The sequence below is a fragment of the Myotis myotis genome, unplaced genomic scaffold, assembly GCF_014108235.1.
Source record: "Myotis myotis isolate mMyoMyo1 unplaced genomic scaffold, mMyoMyo1.p scaffold_m19_p_1, whole genome shotgun sequence".
In the NCBI taxonomy this organism is placed as follows: domain Eukaryota; kingdom Metazoa; phylum Chordata; class Mammalia; order Chiroptera; family Vespertilionidae; genus Myotis; species Myotis myotis.
Window position 1 is genome coordinate 210,815,571 of NW_023416313.1, and position 23,095 is coordinate 210,838,665.

The 23,095-nt window shown below is 35.7% G+C and overlaps 1 long non-coding RNA gene across 14 annotated transcripts in view; it reads right to left on the reverse strand.

Moving 5' to 3' along the window:
• Positions 1 to 23,095, reverse strand: part of LOC118658860 — a 107,182-nt gene that overhangs the window by 70,624 nt on the left and 13,463 nt on the right. For 13 of the 14 annotated variants that reach the window (XR_004968396.1, XR_004968400.1, XR_004968392.1 and 10 more), the window contains 2 exons: positions 21,331 to 21,527; positions 19,757 to 19,840 (listed from right to left, as the gene is read on the reverse strand). This is a non-coding gene — a long non-coding RNA (uncharacterized LOC118658860). Of the gene's footprint in view, positions 1 to 19,756; positions 19,841 to 21,330; positions 21,548 to 23,095 lie in introns of all 14 variants that reach the window. The other variant, XR_004968401.1, reaches the window with a different exon arrangement.

Consider the following 23,095-nt stretch of genomic DNA (forward strand, 5'->3'; position numbering starts at 1 on the left):
TTAGAATAAATATTTTAATATTGCTATTCGCCCTTTCTTCTATAATAGAAGTGTCAGAAGTGAAAGAAAATTAGTAAAATATATATATAAAAATAACATATAAATTGATTAATAAATAAACAATAACAACATGATATAAGAACAACAAAGACATGATATAAAAACAACAAAAATAAGATATGAAAGCAATAAAAACATGATATAAACACAACAAAAACATGATATAAAGACAACATTGATAAAAACAATGACTGATAAATTGCTTAAACTTATTCTAATATCTACCTGTATACCATATTAAGAGTAAAAACACTTTCAGAGTGCTTGACTAATTTCCCTTCTGATGCAGTATTTCAACTTTAACTTTAATATCACACAATCTTCGAACTTGAGAGAAAGCAATGTATAACTGACCATATCCAAAAATGGGTTCAGGAAAGAATATTGCTAGTCTGTGTAGAGTTTGTCTTTGTGATTTATGAATATTCATTGCAAATGCTGGCATCAAGGGAAACTGTCTTCAAATTAATTTAAATGGGAGGCCAGTGTCAGACATGGACAAATCAATTCTTGGAATCAGAACAGCCTCTCCTTCCCTAGATCCTGTTAATACTGCAGCTTTGATTATGTTAGGTCGCAATCTTTTGATAATAAATCTAGTACCATTATGAAGACCCCATTTATTATTAAGATTTCTCAGTAGCATGATGATTGCACCTACTTTCAATTTTAATTTATGACACGGCATTCCCAAAGGAGTAATACTAATAAGAAATTCATTGGGAAATTTTTCCTTTTCCGCATCATCCATTGAATCGATAGAATTATCACTCAAATGTTACATTGTGCCAATAGTTGGTCTTCATACATATTCTGTTGATGATGCGACTTTCAGCTTCAGAATGTCAACAAAAACAACCAAATTCACAACTGACAATGACAGACTGAAACATGCAAATGCGATTGGCGCCTGGGAGAGCTTTTTATGTACCTTGCATGTGTGAATCAATGTTTATTTTTAAATTGTCAGTGTGCGTCATATGTATAGGCCAGTTGGTGGGTTGGACAGATGTATGGTCAGTCACTAAGCCTTTTATATATATAGATAGATACAGATAGATATAGATATAGATATAGATATTAAGTAAATAAGATGATTTACTTAATTTGAAGCAATATGCATTCATATACTTAAATTTTGATGTAGATGTTCATTCTACCAATAAATGAAATATTATATATATATATTTTATTTTTTGATGGTATAGCTGGTTTAAATTAAAAAGGTAGGGTCAAGAACAATAGATTATTTATTTTGAAGTTTAAAGCACATGTCATAGTACTTGGAATACAGAAATATTAATTAAATTTAAAAAAATATTCCTGTTTGTAATTTTGTTTGTCACATATAAAAAAAGAAAATCTTAATAAATAGGGAAAGACAGTCTAATATCACTCATTTCTATGTATCATTTCAACGTTTAGTATTTACAAGAAGGTATAGTATTTAGCAATGTTGGTAGAAAAACGTTTGAATTGCTCAAAAGGTAGAATGTTATTATAAAGGATGGTGCATCTGTAACTGAAACAGATTACTTCATGGAAGTGTCTTATCATTTATGATGCATGAATTTTACAAAACTAAACTATTGAGTCATCAATCCTCATTTGAGTATTTTGAATTCAAGTCACTGATGGAAGGAATCATGGTGATGTGCTTCTATAAATAAAATGGTTTGGGTATGTCACATACCAAGTAATTTTAGCAAGAGTCATAATACATGGCAGTGTTCCAGATGATGGAATGGTTCCTTGGAAACTTCATTTTTGACAAATTCACTTGAAGAACATTTTCATAACACATTAATTAATAAAACAATGTAAAATATTATATAGTTGCAGTCCTATTAGTTTTTGCTTTTAAAGAATATTTTTCATTGGAACATGTTAGAAAATAATTATATTAAAGCTTTGAATGTTTATATAAGAATGTGTGCACATGTGTAAAAAGTATATTGCCTCTATCCAGTGTAAATCAATCATTTTTTATGATAAATATTGCTGCTATGCTTTTGGTGTGAAAATGAGAATGTCATTCTTGATTTGGTTTTATAATGCATTAAAATCTCCTGTAGGCTATGGTCAACCCACAGTATGAAAGAATGCCTCAAGCACATCAAAAATTGCAATCAAAGCTCTTTCTCCAGCCATTTCTATTCTAGAAAGAAAAACATCAAACTAAAATGGTCTGTGGGCACCTGCTCTCCATGTGAGAACAAAATCAACGCCATTGCTTTGGCACATACTTAAGTTCAATTTTGCAATGGGAAACACTAGAGGAGTAAGAGTATTTGTTTCATAGATTCCTCAATTCAGCCTGAAGATATACATGTATATAACTTTCATATCCAGATAATTAAATATTAATTAAGAAATGGCTGAGCAAGGGTCCTGGCTGGGTAACTCAGTTGGTTAGAGCATGGTCCTGGTATGCCAAGTTTGTGGGTTTGATCTCTAATCAGGGTACATACAAGAAGCAATACATAAATAAGTGGAACAACAAATCACTCTCTCTCTCTCTCTCTTTCTCTCTCTCTCTCCCTCTCTCCCTCTCTCTCTCTCTCTCTCTCTCTCTCTCTCTCTCTCTCTCGCTCTCTCTCTCTCCCTCTCGCTCTCTCTCTCTCCCTCTTCTTCTCTCTAAAATTCAATTAGAAAAAGAAATGGTTGATCAAAATGTTTAATTTCCATATATTTTATGAGTAAATGAACATGGCTATCAATGATGGTGATCATTGGAGTCAGAAAAATGTGTACTTTAATAGAAATTTACATAATATTGATGCATTAGTGTTATCCTAAAATGTTAACCAGGTATGAATGATGTCTATGGGTGGAGTGATATACTAAAGGTCTTATGGACATGATCACACACAATCCTCATAGCGACATGATGAGGAATTTCACATACCATAAAAATGAGACAGAGAACAGTTACATATTACTAGTAGATAGTGAGAAAAAAAATATAATTGAAACTCAAGCCTGTCCAAGTATTAGGTTTGTACCCACAATAACCGTGTTCTACATCCTTCCAAATTACAAAAAGTTTCTGAACTTGTTTCCTCATCTATAAAATGAAAACAATTATTTCTGCCTGCAAAGCTTATTTGAGGATTAGAAACCATACACATAACATCCTTTGCATATATTCTGGGGCATAATGGTCTATTAAAAGAAATTCTATCTATTATTACTTTGACATATTTTAAAAGGATATTTTCTTATAAATAATTAGAATATGATATTATTATTTTGTTGTGATTTTTGTATTGCCAATTTATTCTCCTTTAAATTGGACATGGTATTCTCCACAAAGATAGTAATAATTTTCCATCATCCCCTCTCTTTCTGCAAGAAAAGGCAAGGTGTTTATATTTTTTCCCTGAATGCTTTGCTGCAGAATGATGGCATTCTAAGTAACTTAGATAATGAATCATAAAAATGATAAATAGAATACCAGATTGACTATTAAATTTGAGATTAAGGTGTGAATTATAAATAAATTATAATGCATCAATTGTAAATTTTTTCATTAAAAACTTCAATTTTTAACTGATTTTGGAATGGAGATATTTAGAAAGAAAGTGATCTGGATAGTAGCAGAAAATAGTGGCCCAATAATAAGGGCTAACCAAGTGATTCTTTAGTGCCAGGTGCTGTTTGAAGCACTTTTTATGTATAAACTCTTTAATCAACAGAGATCCTTTGAGATAGGTACAGTGATTATCACCGTTTAACAGAGGTGGAAACTGAGGTGCATATAATTTAAATAATTGACTCAATATTAGATACAAGATTGAATAGGGCTGGGTGACTATATAATCCATAATTTAAAGCAATAAATAATCAAACATATATATTTATATACCTTTTGCATTTAAATTGGCAGCGTGACTTAAAATGCGAGGTTATTTGGCAAAATCTATATATATAAAAGCCTAAATGTTGGGCCGACTGGCCAGTGGCTATGATGCACAATGACCACCAAGGGGCAGACGCTCAATGCAGGAGCTTCTGAGCAACAGCAACTTTGCAAAGCACCCTCTTGCACTCTGGGACCGCTTATGGGGCAGGGCGGGGGGGGGGGGATGTCAGACTTCTGGTTTTGGCCCCGTCCCCACAGGCCAGGCCAAGGGACCCCACCTGCCAGAGAGACCCTGCTCACTCCATAGACACCCTTGTGTCCCGGCACTGCCGCAGGTGCAGCCACCAGGGGAGGGACAGCTAGAGGTTGGCTCCAGGGTGTGTCCGCCCATCTCACCCAGTCCCGCCCGCCCCGCTGGCCACTTTCTAATTAATTTCCTTTCCATGTGCACGAATCCATGCACTGGGCCTCTAGTAAAATATAAAGGAGAAAAGCACTGGCTTTAGAATTTTTTAGAAAATCATTAAAATGCCAGCAATTGAATGCATTAGCCATGTGGCTTTTTTTTTTAGCCATTAGCCATGCAAGCTACTCTGAACCTTAGTCTCTTTATCTACTAGTATAAGCTCACATGATAATATTGACTTCTATAGCTTATAATAATCACTTAGAGATCAGCATATAAAATATCCTCAACAACTATTCACTGAATATAAAATTAGAAAGCATCTTAAATTTTAAATCTAGAATACTATTTAAATATACTTGTGATTTAATCTATTTTTAATTTCAAAATTTTAATGCAGTATTAAAATAGAATTAAAACAGTTTTAAAATATAAACTAACAATATTATTGAATAGCTGTCATAGACTATTTGAATCAAATGAAAAAATAAGTTACTTTTTTAATCAGCTTTTCTCCTTCCAAATGAATATTTCAATACGTATATTTATGTATTTATTTATGTATTTATTTACTTATGTCTCCTTTTAAGTTTTATTTTATTTTAAAATCTATATTTTTAAAGAATTATCATGCAATTATAAAAATACCTCATTTACCATATACAAAATACTTCCATACACATGATCATAACTTGTATTCTGTGAGAGGTAATCAGTGAGAACTAATAAATATTTCCCCATTTTTATTAAAAAGCTCCTGGGCTTCAAAGGAGTAAAGCTACCTTCTCTTAGCTAGAGAAATCTAGCAATGTAGGTTCTAAATTTAGGTTTGTCCACTGAAACAAATTGGTGCTTATTATTAGTACACATTTAACAGCCCCTGATTATTATTTTTGGTCATCTGCAAATGTAGCATCTGATTCATTATCATCATATAGATCTGGCCTTACATTTCAGGTAGCAAAGTGATTTATGATCAATCATTAACTAAATGTCTGGAGAGATACATGCATGTCCTTTCACTAGCATGACTTTACAATTGACTAATTGCATTAATGTTCAGGAACCAGAAACCCCAAGTCTGCTTTCTGCTTAGTGTATCTGTTTTCAATTATGATGTTATCTGGATGTTCTGTTCAAATCAACGTGCTGATCTTTTTCTCTTTCTTCCTTCCTTCCTTTCTTTCTTTCTTTCTTTCTTTCTTTCTTTCTTTCTTTCTTTCTTTCTTTCTTTCTTCCTTTCTTTTTTTTTTTTTTAACAATGCTGTAGTTACCATCCTCTTGAATTACTTCTCTCTGAAATAATAGTTTCATAAAGTCGTAATTCCTTGAAAAAGGCTTAAACCACATCTATGCTATTAAACCGGATTGATGACAAGTGAATTTATGCTATTCCCATAACTAGTGATTGAAACAATTAATGTATGATTATGATCTTATATTAGTCGGTTTGGCTACAAGTTCAACTACAATACTGTGATCTACAGTATATGCCCATTGGTCATCTCAGTACAGCGTGAAGCACACTGTAGGAATATGTGTTATTTAACCTGTTTCAGATTTTAATGAGCTACACGGCAGGCTCATGTTGCATTTGGTGATAGACATTTATTGTGAGACTGTATTAAGGTCATGTAGCAGTACAGGAAATCCATTTTGAAAATCCATCATGAAAGAGTAATATGTTAATTAGACTGAATGTCCTCCGGACATCCTTCCTTCTAGACAATGCCATAGCAGCCGCCGCCAAGGCCATGGTGGGCAGGGGCCAGGGCCAAGGTCCTTGCAGGAATATAATGCATCAGGCCTCTAGTAGATAAAATAAAGTTTGTCTTAACTTTGGAGATGTGGGAATCTATTTTCTGCCCTCTGACATAACAGGGGAGGGGAGACGGTTAAAAGCTTCTAGATAATGACAAAGATTCTCTCCTCAACCAAACTTTAGCCAGGTTCCTCTGAGCCCTCTTCTGGACTAGGCCTCCACTTTGGCCTAAAAGTATATCAACTAACACTAATATTGTTTCTAACAGCTCAAGGCAGCATTCCTACGATGATCTAGACCCCTTAAAGTTTCTGCCTGAGAAAACTCAAGGCTGCCAAAACATTTTAGTGTTTTTTTCCAGCCAACACCCAATTGTTTTTCAGTCTCTGGGTGTTGGGGTTATGGTGAGGGGCAGGCGCTTTACTTTGACATGCAGCAGTTAGCAAACCCAGAGGAGTTTCACATGGAACAACCTTCCTACCCACTCACTTTTTGTAAATTGTCCCTTTTCTGATACTGCTGAGTCCCAGCTTGCTCCCTTTCTAACTTCTTAATTCTCCACTTAAAAGTCCCAGTCACCTCTATACTAATTGAAGTTGAGTTCAGTTTACTCTGAACTCTTTTCCATGTTGCAATAGTATATTAATGATTAAAATCTGCCATTATTATTTGACCTAATGTCTGGTTTTGTTTATTGGTGAGCATAATTAAAACAGAGACTTTTACCTCAGAATTTCTGGCAATCATATTATGCCATATAGATACAGAAAGAGAAAAAATTCAGGCTTTTAAGTAATTAAACTTAGAATTTCTCTGTTAAAATAGAGAAAAATATATCTGGAAACAGAAAGAAATTAGCCTTTAGGTCTCCCACATAATTTTGGTCCTTGCTCCAGAACAACTTGCTTCCTATGAGTTGGCCCACGATTTCACACACACACACACACACACACACACACACACACACATTTTTTTTTCTAAACAAGTTAATGCCTGATTCAATTACTTGAACCAAAGGTCCTTATGATATTGAAAACATTGTAAAAAGTTAAAAATGAGAATTTTAACAAGAAAACTTAGCAATATATATTTTAAATTAAGATCATTTTAAAAATGAGAAATTTATATAATAACTTCCCAATACAATCAAACTTTATTAAAATTTAGTCTATAATAATATATACATACAATGGCAAAATCTTTAGATCAGAGATTGTGAAAATATTGTGGAGATATTTCTTAAAATTAGTATTTGAAATATTTAGCCAGTATTCTTATTATTTCCAACTTTTAATATATTTTTATGGCTATCATTGCCCAAAAGAAAGTCTTCATCAGTATTTACTTTGCTTCTATACAAAACTTGGAGGGTAGGTGATTACACTATAGCTATTAGAGTATTGCAAAAGTGAACTACTATATTCAGGGTGTTAAAAAATAGAGAACTACTGTTATATGCTACTTAAAAAAGTGCAAGAAACAATAATCTCAATAAAAATAATGCAATAGAAACAACAACACTATCAATACAGGGTGAATAAGCAAAGAAATCTAATCACTGTTCAGAGGAAAATGTAATTTTAATGTTTAGACCAGGTAATATGATGGATTTCCAGCATGAGCAGTTGATTTAAGGTAGTCCCTATAAAATTTGAAAACTAAAGTCATCTTCCTGTATTCTTTTTACCATCTGCTATGAAATTGCATCAGTCTTTTTCAGTAAAAAAGTCAGCACAAATAAATCTAAATTCACTGGATAAAGTGTTTGTGTTTACGACAGTGCCTAGCATGCTGATATTGCTTAATAAATGCCAAATCTGATGGATACTATTCATTTAGATGTGCCATAGCTGCTTTTATATTTTTCATTGCAAAGCCTGAGTTATAGACAGAGCTGTTAAATGTCCTCATTCTAATCTAATTTCACAATACCTAATTAATGTAGCTCACCCTTTTCAGCTAAAGTGTTTTAGGACTAGGGAACTGTTACTCATTCTTTTCTTTCATATGTACATGTAGTCAACTGATATTTATCAGGTCCTCTTAGGAGCCAGGCATGAAGATGCATGAGATACAATCTCTAGCCTATATAATAAAAGGCTAATATGCAAATTGTCCCCTCAAGAGTTCTACTCACCAGGAGTTCAACTGCCCTCTATGACATGTGCTGACCACCAGGGGGCAGTGTGGAATGAAGGAAGGCCCCAGCCAGCAGTTGACAGCCAGGGGAAGGAAGGCCCCGATTGGCCCTGATTACTGGCCAGGCCTACGGACCCTGCCTGTGCATGAATTTCATGCACCGGGCATCTAATCTTCAATAATATTCAAACCTAGTAGAAGAAACAGACACAAAAGTAATTAACTACAGCACAATGTATTAAATACAGTTGTCCCCATCTTATCTTGGGTCTTACTTTCTGCTGATTCAGTTATCTGAATCAATTGCAGACTGCAAATATTAAATGGAAAATTCTAGAAAGAAGCAATTCATAAATTTTAAAATGTGCACCACTCTGAGTAATGTGATGAAATCCCATGCCAACCTGCTCTGTGCCATAAAGGAAGTGAATCATCTTTGTCCAGTGTATCCACACTGAATAAGCTACCTGCATCTGAATCACTCAGCCTTCTTGGATATCAGATCCACTGTCATATTATTTCTGTGGTTGAGTTCCAGTGACCCTTCTTTTCCTTAATAATGACCCCAAAACCACCCACATAACTTTTACTACAATTTATTGTTATAATTGTTGTTAATCTCTACTATGCCTTATTAAAAATTTATAAACTTTGTCATAGATATGTATGTACAGGAAAAAAAAAACACATAGTACTTATAAAGTTTAGTTCTAGCCATAGTTTCAGGCATGTCCTGAAAGTCTTGGAAGATATCCTGTACCAATAAGGGGGGGTAATGTATTACTTTAGAGCACACATTTTGAACATTTATTCACTTTTGTTCCATCTGCCTTAAATAATTATTTCTCTTTTTAATTCTAGGTTTTTTTTTTCCTCATGCTACATTGTTATTTTGTAATTTACGACTCTTTTTAAGTCATAGCAAAATCCTCTTTTGAAATAAGTTTGGCTATATTAAATAAAAACAGAATTGATAATTGAGTAAGAAAATAAAGTATAGTAATTTATCATATGTAATAATAGCTATTAATGTGTTGTGAATGAAAAAGAAAAGCATACTTTGTGTATTATAAATGAGGATGGCTGAGTGAAATGAATAAATTTTGAGTTATATTCAAAGATGAGTGCCATTCCAAGTTAAAGAAAATGGATTATTGATGTAAATAGTACCAGTTCTTTACCTATGAATCTTGATTTTTCAACAACCTTGATACCTTTTCTCATTTTACCATTTAATAAGATTGCTTGGAAATAATAAATAAACTGATTTGAAATACGTGGCTTTTTGGTCTGTGTTTCAATGTTCATTTTTGGTACAAACTGTTAAACAGTAGAATGCCCTCATGAAAGGAGAAAGAAAAAAACACACAAATGTCTATAACATTGGCTATGGAAGTTTTAATGGGTTCAGTTTTTTTTATCATGAGTAATGTGGAGAAACAAGAAAATAAAAGTTTTCACAGATTTTTATATGCTTTAGGACAAAGGCAAAGTCTCTTCAAATTCAAGAGAATAGAAATCATAACAAGCATCTTCTCAGATCACAATGGCATAAAACTAGAAATCAACTACAATAAAAACATTGAAAAAAATCAAACACTTGGAGGCTAAATAGCATGCTATTAAACAATAACTGGGTTACCAGAGAGATCGAAGAAGAAATAAAAAGCAACCTGGAAACAAATGACAATGAAAACACAACAATCTAAAATCTGTGGGACACAATGAAAGCAGTCCTGAGCGGGAAGTTCGTAGCTCTACAGCAGGGGTCCTCAAACTTTGTAAATAGGGGGCCAGTTCACTGTCTCTCAGACTGTTGGAGGGCTGGACTATAGTTTTAAAAAAAACAAGTATGAACAAATTCCTATGCACGCTGCACATATCTTATTTTGAAGTAAAAAAACAAAATGGGAACAAATACAATATTTGTATTTGCATGTGGCCCGCTGGCCATAGTTTGAGGACCCCTGCTCTACAGGCCTACCTCAAAAAACAAGAAAAACTGGTAATAAATGATCTAATCCTACAACTCAAAGAGTTAGAGAGAGCAACAAGAAAATCCCACAGTATGCAGAAGGAAAGAAATAATAAAGATCGGAGCAGAAATAAATGACATAGAGACCAAAAAAAAACAATACAAAAATCAATGAAACCAAGAACTGGTTCTTTGAAAGGATTAACAAGATTGATGAACCTCTCACCAGGTTCACCATGAAAAAAAGAGCGAGGACCCAAATAAACAAAATCAGAAATGAAAGAGGTGAAGTAACAACTGACCCTACTGATATACAAAGGATTGTCAAAAAATACTACGAACAGCTCTACTCCAACAAACTGGACAACCTCGATGAAATGGACACATTCCTAGAAAAATACAAGCTTCCAAAACTCAATCAGGAAGAATCAAAAAATCTGAATAGGCCAATAACTACTGATGAAATTGAAACAGTAATCTAAAAGCTTCCAGCAAACAAAAGCCCTGGACCAGATGGCTTCACAGGGGAGTTTTACCAAACATTCAAAAAAGAACTAAAGCCAATCCTTCTTAGACTATTCCAAAAAATTCAAGAGGAAGGCATACTTCCAAATCTTTCTATGAAGCCAGCATTACCCTAATCCCAAAACCAGATAAAGACACCACAAAGAAAGAGAATTACAGGCCAATATCCCTGATGAACATAGATGCTAAAACCTTTAACAAAATTCTAGCAAACCGGATTCAGCATTACATTAGAAAGATCATACAGCATGACCAAGTGGGATTTATTCCAGAAATACAAGGCTGGTACAATATCCGCAAATCAATAAATGTGATACATGACATAAACAAATTGAGAGAAAAAAATCACATGATCATATCGATTGATGCAGAAAGGCATTTGACAAAGTCCAACACTCTTTTCTGATAAAAACGCTCAGCAAAGTGGGAATAGAGGGATCATATCTCAACATAATAAATGTTGATAATAAAGGCTTGCCTTATATGACAAGCCTACAGCCAACATCATACTCAATGGGCAAAAACTAAAACCATTTCCCTTAAGAACAGGAACAAGACAGGGATGCCCACTTTCACCATTCCTGTTTGACACGGTGAAAGTACTGGAAGTGCAAGCTAAAGCGATCAGACAAGAAGAAGAAATAAAAGGCATCCAAATTGGAAAAGAAGAAGTAAAATTGTCATTATTCGTAGATGACATGATACTGTACTTAGAAAACTCTAAAGACTCCATCAAAAAATTATTAGACCTAATAAATGAATTTGGCAATGTAGGAGGATACAAAATTAACACCAAGAAATCTATGGCATTTTTATACACCAATAGTGAACATACAGAAAGAAAAATTAAAAAAACAATCCCATTTACCATTGCACCAAAAAAATTAAGATACCTAGGAATAAACTTAACTAAGGAGCTAAAAGACCTCTACCGAGAAAACTACAGGACATTGAAAAAAGAGATAGAGGAAGACATAAACAGATGGTGGGAAATTTGGTCAGACACATGCAAAAAGATCAAACCAGACCACCAACTTACACCATACATAAAAATAGACTCAAAATGGATAAAGGACTTAAACGTAAGACAGGAAACCATAAAAATATTAGAGGAATCCACAGACAGCAAAATCTCAGATATATGCTGAAGGAATTTCTTCACTGACACAACTCCTAGGGCAATGGAAACTAAAGGGAAAATAAACAAATGGGACTATATCAAAATAAAAAGCTTCTGCACAGCAAAAGAAACCATCAACAAAACAACAACAAAACCCACTGCGTGGGAGAACATATTTGCCAATGATATCTCTGATAAAGGTTTAATCTCCAACATTTAGAGGGAACTCATACAACTTAACAAAAGGAAGATAAACATCCCAATCAAAAAATGGGCAACAGACCTAAATAGACACTTTTTGAAAGAGGACATACATAAGGCTGAGAGATATATGAAAACATGCTCAAAGTCACTAATCATCTGAGAGATGCAAATCAAAAAAACAATGAGGTACCATCTCATACCTGTCAGAATGGCTATCATCAACAAATCAACAAATGACAAATTCTGGCGAGGATGCGGAGAAAAAGGAACCCTCGTTCACTGCTGGTGGGAATGCAAACTGGTGCAGCTACTGTGGAGAACAGTATGGACTTTCCTCAAAAAACTAAAAATGGAACTCCCATTTCACCCAGTGATCCCACTTCTAGGAATAAAGGGTGTCCCAAAATTCAATCAAGAAGTAATTTTGATAGAAAACACAGGTTTATAATTAAAAATGGTAAATTTTTTATTGATTCCTAAAGTATACAGTATAGGGTAAAGTATGGAATAGCATATCAGGTAAATGGCCTCCACGGCTTTGCTGGCACATACACACTCTTTTGTTATTGCCTGAGCAGCCACATTTTCGAAGAAGTATGGTCCAATGATGCCTCCAGCTCGAAATCCACACCAAACAGTGACACGTTGTGGATGCATTTGTTTCTCAACAATCACTCGTGGATTTTCTGAACCCCAAATGGGAAAATTTTGTCGATTAACCAAGCCATCAAGATGAAAATGAGCCTCATCAAAATTCAGCCACATTTATGCAAAACGGTCATGGAAAATTTCAATGAAAGAGTGCGTATGTGCCAGCAAAGCCGTGGAGGCCATTTACCCAATATACTATTCCATACATAACCTTATACTGTACACTTTATGAATCAACAAAAAATTTACAATTTTTAATTATAAACCTGTGTTTTCTATCAAAATTACTTCTTGCGTAAATTGTGGGACACCCTTTATATCCCAAGAAACCAGAAACACCAATTAGAAAGGATATATGCATCCCTATGTTCATAGCAGCACAATTTACAATAGCTAAGATTTGGATTCAACCTAAGTGCCCATCATCAGATGAATGGATTAAAAAACTTTGGCACATTCTACACAATGGAATACTATGCTGCTGTAAAAAGGAAGGAACTCCTACCATTTGCAACAGTATGGATGGAGCTGGAGAGCATTATGCTAAGTGAAATAAGTCAGTCAGAGAAAGATAAATATCAAGTGATCTCACTCGTTTGTGGATTATAATGAACAACATAAACCGATGAACAAAAACAGATGTAGAGACAGAGAAGCATTGATCAGAAGCTCAAAACTCAGAGGGAAGATAGGGGAGGGGAGGGGTGATGGGGGAGATCAACCAAAGGACTTATATTCATGCATAAAAGCATAAGTGATGGATGTGGACAACAGGGGGTGAGAGTGCCAGCAGGGTTGGGAGGGTGAAGGGACATTGGAGGGATAAGGACACATTTGTAATACCTTAATCAATAAAGGGAAAAATTTAAAAAAAAGAAATAAAAAGCAATAAGGAAATTTTTAATGAAACTGTTATCTACACTAATAAAAGAGAAAGATGGAAGTTGACCATACCTTCATGACACCTACCAGCCAATCAGGAATGAGTATGCAAATTAACCCAACAAAGATGGCAGGTTAATTTGCATACACAGGCTCCAATCGGCCAAGGGTGGGACAGTGGTGCCAGGGTGACAACGCCAGCGTCCTGCCCCCAGGCCATGGGAGAATGGAGGGCTTCAGACACAACATGGGGCTGCTGGGCTAGGGGCGTGCTCCCAGCAACCACTGTGCAGCTCAGGGCATGCCCCCGGCCCAGCAGACACAACATGGGGCTGCTCAGCTGGGAGCGTGCTCCCACGCCCCCAGCCCCGCAGACACAAAACCTGGCTGCTGGGCGGGTGGCGTGCCCCCTTGGTGGCTTCCTTCGTGCAGCAGTGGCGATGAAGCCCCCATGCCCAGCAGACAGAGAGTGGACAGCAGGGCATAGTGGCATCCTTGGCACAGAGGCAGCAGCGAAACCCCCAGGCCAAGCTGACAGAGAGCGGACAGCAGGGCGTGGCAGCTTTGTTCTTGTGGTGGCAGCAGCGAAGCTCCCAGTCCCCGAAGACAGAGGACAGCAGGGAAAAGCAGCCAGGCCCCACAGAGAGCAGAGAACCACAGGGAGTGGGCCTAAGGCCTCAGTAGGACATCTTCTGACAGCTCTTGGATTGGAGAGGGTGCAGGTTGGGCTAAGGGACACCCCCACCCTGTGCACAAATTTCATGCACCAGGCCTCTAGTGTTTAAATAAGATTAGAATATTATTATAACTAATGATATTAGAATATGAATATAACTGGTGATAGGAATACAGTGTGAATATTTCAGATAAAGAGATTTGCTTGTGTTATAATGAACACAATTGACAAAAAATGCATTCAATTTTGGATGTTCTATAGCATGAATATTAGCATTATGGTACACATATAGGGCATAAAAACATCCCGGGACCTCCAAAATTCTTTTAAAAATGGTAAAATAAGAGAGGCTAGATTTACACTATGACCTGGTTTAACAAAATTAATTACAAGACTGGGCCAAATAATGAAACTGGTGCCTTTTGTCTCAAGAATAGCCTGACCTGTGTGACTCAGTGGTTGAATGTCAACCTATGCACCAGGAGGTCACAGTTTGATACTTGGTCAGGGTACATGTCTGGGTGTGGGCTCCCTCCTCAGTGTGAGGCATGCAGGAGGCAGCCGATCAATGATTCTCTCTCATCTTTGATGTTTCAATCTTTCTCTCCCTCTCCCTCTCTCTCTCTGAAATCAATAAAAATATATTTAAAAATAATAGGCTATTAATGGCAACTGGCAAATAGTGTCTTTGCTCATGTCATATACATTAATGTGCAAGCACTTGATGAGCTGATAAACAAACAAGCATCATAAGATCTCACTCATATGTGGAATCTAAAGAACAAGAAATACTTTCAACAATAAAGGTAGATTAAAAAAATCACACAACCTCTGCAATATCTCAGCTGTTTTCCTTTGGTTATTGTCTTGTATATATAATATCAGAATATCCTTATTTCATAAATATTTATCAGTTTTTCCTGGGTTGGTAGAGTTTATTAAATTTTTTTCTTCAAGAAAACATAGGCTGCATTTACTTTACCTCTTCTTCCAACTTACTTTGGAATGCATTCAAAACAGAGCCTAAGTTGTTTTTATTTATTTGGCATAATTATATGGTTTAAAATAAACAGGTGTTAATATGCCAACATCAAATGTTTGAGTGAAAATTTTAATGCTACAAGAAAAAGAATAACAGGCATTCAGATGATCAAAGTGTTACTACGCTGATGATCAAGGAGAAACCAAGTGAAGATACACTAAATGCAGGTGTTTTTGTTCCTATGATTATACATTGAGAAAATGTTAAAGCCAGATGGTATTTTTCAAAATGACTAGAGAGCTAGTATAATTTTTAAATAATATGAATATTTTTCCTCAATTAAAAAACCCTAGATCTCAAGTCTTTTCAATCTAAAAAAAACCAAAAAAAACCAAACAAATCAAAGCATGTGAATATATAGAAAATCATAATGTGGAAAAGATACATTGGCATTTAGCTCAATAATATGCCCATACATCATTTAACACATTGTTTGTGGGTAGTTTTTATCACGCGCTAACAGGTGGCACGGGCCATTTTTGCTAATTTTTTGCGCAAATGGCAGCATTCAGTAAAATTATGACAACTTTAGTTTACGTCTTTATACGTTACCCGCATTCTACCGCTAGTTTATAAAAAACGTATTAATACGCGTCCCGCGCTCTACTACCAGTCAACGTAAAATGTATAAGTAAAACGTATAAAGACGTTTCCCGCATACAATGTGTTAATAATCATTTTATTTTAAAAACTAGTGGCCTGGTACATGAAATTCGTGCACGGGGGGTGTCCCTCAGCCCGGCCTGCACTCTCTCCAATCTGGGACCCCTCGGGGGGTGTCTGACTGCTGGTTTAGGCCTGATCCTTTTGGGAGAGATCTGAGTGTACTGGATCTGCACCTGCAGCTCAGCAATCTCCTCTTTGTGCACCTTCTTCAGAAAGGCGATTTTGTCCATCATGTCAATGTGCTTTTCGAGCTCAGCGCAGGCAAGAGCTGCCTCGTCTGCACCTTTGCGCACCTCCAGCAGCCGGCCCACTGCGTCCTGGAGGTTCAGCACCTCTTCCTCATAGCATGCCTGCAGGTTTCTCCCAGCCCCTACGAAGCCCCAGTGCCTCCTAACTGGGTCCCAAGGCTGCACCCTCGATCCCGCTGCTTTCTCCTTGCTGGGGACTGGGGTGGGGTGGGGCAGAATGCAGGCGTCCCATTTTCATTAAAATGTTCAACCTGCACCTGCTCCACTGGTGTCCACAGGCAGCCTGGGGGCAGACAGTGATCCCAGAGGCACTCACCACCCCTGCTAGAGCTCAGCCACAATGGTCCAGGGTGAGACAGCCCCGCCTGGCCTCGTGGCTGTGACGTGGACCCGCTTCCTTAACCAGTGACCTGGTGCTGGGCGGGTGGCAGCAGTGCTTCCTCTCCAGCCCACGCTGGAGCGGGTCCCTGCGGTTTCAGAACTGAAGTCTGAGGGCCTCCTCAGGCGGCAGCGGCCGTGAGCCCGCTGGCTCTCCCTCGATCTCGCCAAAGCTTGCTTCTCACACTTGCTGAAAACCTTCTAGGTCCACTTGCCATAGTAATAAGTTCAGGCTGAAAGGATGGACTCCAGAGGGCTGAGGGGACTGGGCACCGCCATCTTGTGGGTATGGATGCCACCATCTTTGTGATGGAGTGATGGTTAATTTGCATATTACCCTTTTATTAGATAGGATGACTCATTTTGAGTCATAAAGAGAGAGGATAAAATAACAATGTAACCTTACTATTACTAATAATATATACCAAAGACAATCTTAGTTATGAGTAATTGTATATGTTATCTTATTCAGTGCACAGAACGACTGGGTTGGATGTATGTACAGTAGCCAAAATCTGTCTTTATTACTGTTTCACACATACTCCTTAATCCTTCTTGAGTATCTGTTGATAACTCATCTACTCACATATATCCTCATACTCTTAACTTGTCACCACACTGTCTTATATTGTGATTTGTTTGAATTTTTTCTCTAGATCCATTTCCTTAGCATCCTGTGTCTTTATATAAGAACATGAAACTAATCGGATGAAATAATATCCAGATAAGAATATGAAGAGTGACAAATTATATTTTCTTAAGTGGACTGCAACTATACAAAAACTTTCATGGCATAGATAATACAAAACTAATATAAATTAAACAAATATTTGCTGAACTCTTGGGAAATCAAAGATAAAGAGATGTGGTTTTAGTGTTCATAGAAAAGAACATTTCTTTGGAACTTTAATGGTGGTTAGACTATCTACAGCAAGTTATTCAAGGCAGAAAAAATATGGTAAATAGAAATCTGAGACAAGAAAATGCAGAATATCTAAGAAAACATAACTAATTTGATATTAACAGAACATGGTTCACCTGGGGAAGGTTGTGTTAGATGATGAAAAACAAGTTTTTATATGATGGCTAAAGCTAAAATTGATATCAGTTTAACAATTATTTATTGAACTTTGGGGAATTCAAAGATGAAGAGAAGTAGGTTTTGGTATTCATGAAGACATTGCTATATATAGCACATAAGTACAGAATCTAGAACACTAAATATTTTTTTCTTCCAGAAATGTTTGTTAAAATAATTCAGTCTCTTATTCCCTGAAAGCAGTGTTTCCATTCTTCAAAATTTTGAAAATACCCTGGCTGGGTGGCTCAGGTGGCTAGAGCATCATCCTGTATACCAGAAGGTTGCCAGTCTGATCCCTGGTCAGGGCACATACCTGTACTTAGGCAACAAATTGATGTTTCTCTTTCACATTGATATTTCTCCCTCTTCATCTCTCTCTAAAAAATATTAAAATTGAAAAAGAACACAATATTTTTCTTATTTCTATATACTTTATTCCAAGTTATGAAAATCTATTGATTTATTTTAGTTTTTAAAGATACCTTTGTTAATCAAACACTGATTATTAGAAATATTTTAATAGGCAGCAGTGTAATAAATAAATATGGTTAATTTATAAAAGCTACCAGAATGCTATGTATAGTATTTCTACAAAACACATTTCATTGAGTAAATTAATACATCACTGAAATAAAAGAAAACCTTCACTATAGATCCTGAGTACCAGATAGCTGGGTGGTGGAAATGATTGAAATTACCGGGGTCTGTAGCAAATGGTTTTTGATTTTTTTTAGAGAAAGAGCATTAGGAGGTATTGTGTATCCATGCCATGTATGATGGATAGACACAGGTATGGAGACATCCTTATGTGAGTGATTTATGTTACAAAATTCTTGGATGATGTGAAGAGCTGCTCTCTTCTCTTCCCTCTCACTACCAAGGGCTAAAAAAAAGTACTGCTTCACCTCAGAATCCCAAAATAACTAACTTTAGAAGTATTTTTTCTATTTTAGATTATTCAAGACACCTTTTCCCTTTTTTTCTTTCCATTTTGCACACAGAGGAACACAGCAACCATTTTCTGCACTGTTTCCTTTTGTACAGGATCAAAGCTTTAGATCTTACAACCAGGAGAGGTAAATCTGTGAGGCTAAACTCAAGGCCCCCCATCTTTATAGTTCAGTGTGATTCATGTTTCTGGCAATACATACAGCCTTCAAGATGTGGAGGCTTAATTTATTCACCAGGTGTTTCTGCATTCAAATTATACCTGGCTAACTGCATTCCTTGAGGATACTGATGAGTCTGCCTGCCAACCAAGTCAGCACCAACAGCTTTCCCACAGGACCCCAAAGAACCCTGTTCTGGACTTATTCATATGTGTATCATATTTTAACACATTTTAAAAATGTGTTTTTACATTTATTTTTCTTCCTAGACTCTAATATTCATGAAAGGGACATTTGGAATCAATTTGTTAGTAGATCGACAATTCTCAGCATTCTGCTATGAAAGTATTTGGTGATTAAAATTTTGTTGGAAGAATGTTTTAGTAAATGGATGCATGAATGGTTGATGTAGTTTTTTCTAGATCTCTCCATGTAGATATCCTATACTTCCAAGTAAGTGATATTTGCAGGAGGGGTTATTCCTATTCCTAGAGAGAGTGCATTATAGTCTATGAGATCATAAATTCTGAGTCCTCATTGCCTGGATGCATATCTCCTCGCTACTTTAGACAACTTATTCTTTTGTTGCATGTAGGTGAATAGAAAAAATTCTGAATCATAGTATTTACCTTAATATTTTTGATGCTATGTAATACTAACACGTTGTAAATAAAATGCTTTTTAAGCATGTTCTTTTCACCAGTGATGTAATTGATCAGTAAGTTCGGGAGAAGACAAAATGAGCGCAGTTATAAGGTATATATTGCTTTATTTTTTTTACCTGCCTGACTTCCTATAATCTCTGATTTCATACTCACATTAAACCTACAAACAGACACCAAGGATGGTTCCCCTCACCCCGTCTCACAAATGGAATAACATTTAGCCTCAGTGCTTGCGCTGCTTGCAGAGAAGAGAAGGGCAAGGAACTCTTGGTTATGAGGTTGTTGAGAGTTTTGTAACTCACCAAAACAGCTTCACTATTCAGAGACGTTCTTTTTGTCTCCCCCTGTCTTCAACTGCCTTTTCTTTTTTTCTGTATGTCTGTAATCTGAAGGGGAAAGAGACACATAACTATCTTCTTTTTCTGTCCTGACACTTATCACTTTCTATAATCTCTATTCTTTGGATGGTCTGGCTTCCCTGATTGACTAAAACCCCATGAGGGCAGGGAGCATGCAGACCTATTTAATTTATAGGATATGGTAGAAAGTAGGCACATTTAATGAATGATTAGTGTAGGTAATTATCAACAAGTTGTAGTTATAAGTTATGCCTTGATAATATTCTTTTTTTCATGTTATACATATCTTAAATTGCATCAGATGTTTAGTTCACTTAGATTGGAATGTGTTCTGGTCATCAAGATATTATTTTTACCACAAAATTGTTAAGGCTTTTATGTAAAACTAGAGGCCCAGTGCACAAAATTGGTGCACTGATGGGGGGGTCCCTCAGCCTGGCCTGTGCCCTCTCGCAGTCCAGGACCCCTCGCTCCTTACTGCCTGCCTGCTTGCTGCTCCTTAGCGGTGCTGCAGAAACAGAGGCTGGAGAGGCTCCTGCCACCACTGCTGCATGAGCCCAGCTTCTGGCTGAGCCGCATATCCCCTGTGGGAGCACACTGACCACCAGGGGGTAGCTCCTGCGTTGAGCATCTGCCCCCTGGTGGTCAGTATGCATCACAGCAACTGGTCATTCTGCCGTTTGGTCAATTTGCATATTAGACTTTTATTATATAGGATTGTGACATTGACTGCATTCAATAGGTACTTGTAAACAAATGGTTTGGACTCTCAGGCAGGTGTTAAGTATTGAAAGGGGAAAGGAAAGTTGGGTAAGGATAGGGATAAGGAGATAGGAAAAATCTGACAGAAAAATAGAGCAATAATGATTCAACAAGACTTACCTGATTCTCACCTTTTCCCTGGGCCGTTATATGTCTTTCAGAAACTATTGATTAATGATAAATGATTTGCCTTTTCTACAATTCACTCACAACTAAGGAGGCAATTAATCTGTCGTTGTTCTGGAGTCACTTACAGATCTTAGAAGGTCTGGAAATTCTACCACTGGGTTTGTTTTTCTTTTATTTCTTCTCAAACTAAGAATGCATTTTAATAGTATAATTTTTTTGAGCAAATTACTTAACATGCCTAAGCCTCAGCTCTAAATTTCATTTAATAGTATGATTTATCTCAAAGTTATTATAAAGATTACATGAGATAATTTAAGTACCTGGACATGACTATAGTAGGAGCTTAATAAATTTGAGCTATTATTGTTTTTATTACTTTAATGAACATTGTGTGTCAAAATGTTAAATACATTATGATTATGAATTTAAAGTTTGAATAAAAAATGTCTCTTTTTAAATGGTATAAATACTAGGTAATTCCGTACAAGTGACATTAAATGGAATGCATGAGTGATTTGGAAGAAGAAAAGGATCTTTAAGGGCCAAAGGGATACAGAGAAGGAGAGACTACAAAGTTATTAACAATATCATTTTCCAGTTTATAACTAAGCCCTGCCTCATCTTACCATTCTCAGAAAGACTCTGGAATATTCCACCAGTCTCTCTAGCAAAATCTTGAATGGAAGTAGGTAGTTCAAATCAATGAAAATGAAGACAAATTTCCCTAAACTTTCATAATTCAATATTCTTATCTTAACTTTTCAAAAGTATTGTTATGAAGTTTGGGTTGGCTTTCACATTACAGTTTTCTTCATAAGTGTGCCTAAATGAACAATACAGACACTGTGAAAATCAAAATATTTTGAAAAGGAAATGGAATAAGTACATCAAAAGAAAAAACATTTGGGAAGCACAGTATGGTTAATACAGAACAATAGCAATGAAATGCATTATTAATTTCAGAATAGTTTTTTAAAGGGCATAAAAAGCTGTCTCAGGGATATAGAAAGCTACTTTTAAAAGCTTGGTTTTAAATAAAAAGAAAAATAAGTGAATATGAAGGCAAAAATCTTTAACAACATGTCACATAATGAGAAGAATTGACTGGGTAATACAGAACCAATTAAGGAGCTACAAGAAATAAAGCACTCATTGACATATACTAGACAATGATCATAAAGATATCCCATCTCAAATTTAGGGTAGTTATATGCAAGGATAATTGCTAATCTATAAGGCTTCTGTTGGGATTTATCATCTGTCAGTCACTGTATTGACATGACTTTCTTAAGAAAACTTAATATAAACTTGAGGGGGGAAAGGAGTATTGAATTTTCTGACAAATACATGATGATTTATATTGTTTAAAGACTCTCCAGTTCAGTAAAAAAAAAAAAAAATCATTGTGCTCAGGGAATAAAAGGAAGACATGAAGAAAAATTCAAGTTTTATATCTACTAAAGTAAATAGAATCTTGTCAGTATCTATGCTGTCTTTTTAAAATGAGAGACTTCCTTTTCCCTCTCCACTCCTTGTAAAAGCATATTTTCCACTCCTTTGAACACATCATAGCTTATATTTTTATTTTTCATTATTTAATCTTTAAAAGTATGTGTACTCTTACTTCTACAATCAATATTAATGCCTAATCATGAGGATTGTAATTATAATTAAATGCCATAATGTTTTTACTAGTAAAAGACTTCTTAAATAGCACCTTCTTCTGGTACTTGTTTCCCAATCTTTTCCTTTAAGAACTCATAGAATTATGTATGATATAATTGTATGCCCATATTGTTTTAGGTGTGCAAGTTGCTTGATAAATCTTATGCAGTTAAGAACTCAATTTTTGTCTTTTATTTACCAGCTATAACACAGAGGACTTGTTAGCTTGTTGGTATATTGATTTTCTGACAGAATTCAGGTATTTTTTTACTCACATAGTACATTCAGCAGATTATTGGAAATTTTATTGACTGTTGTTAGGAAAAGTATAAAGAACTTGAAAATAAGGCTAAAACTTAGTGTATCTTTTTAAGACCCTATGGTGCCAAACACAAGAAATAATTAAACAAGGGGATATGCTTTGCTCTATTTACTTGTTACCATTGATTAAAGTTATGATAACACTACATTTTAATATGCAGATTTTTATCTGTAATGATGCTGCTACTTTCTGTCCAGTAGAAAAATAACTTCAAAGGTGACATTTTATTGCCTTGCTGGACAACCAGTAACCAGTATTGCCTCTCATTCAACAATTTTATTCTAGGGTTAATTTGTGACCTGCCTGCAATTGTTTAGATCATCAAATGCTCTTTGAATTAGCATTATCATTTTATTTCTACACTCATTAATTAATGAATTGAATAATATGTTTCATATAAGCTG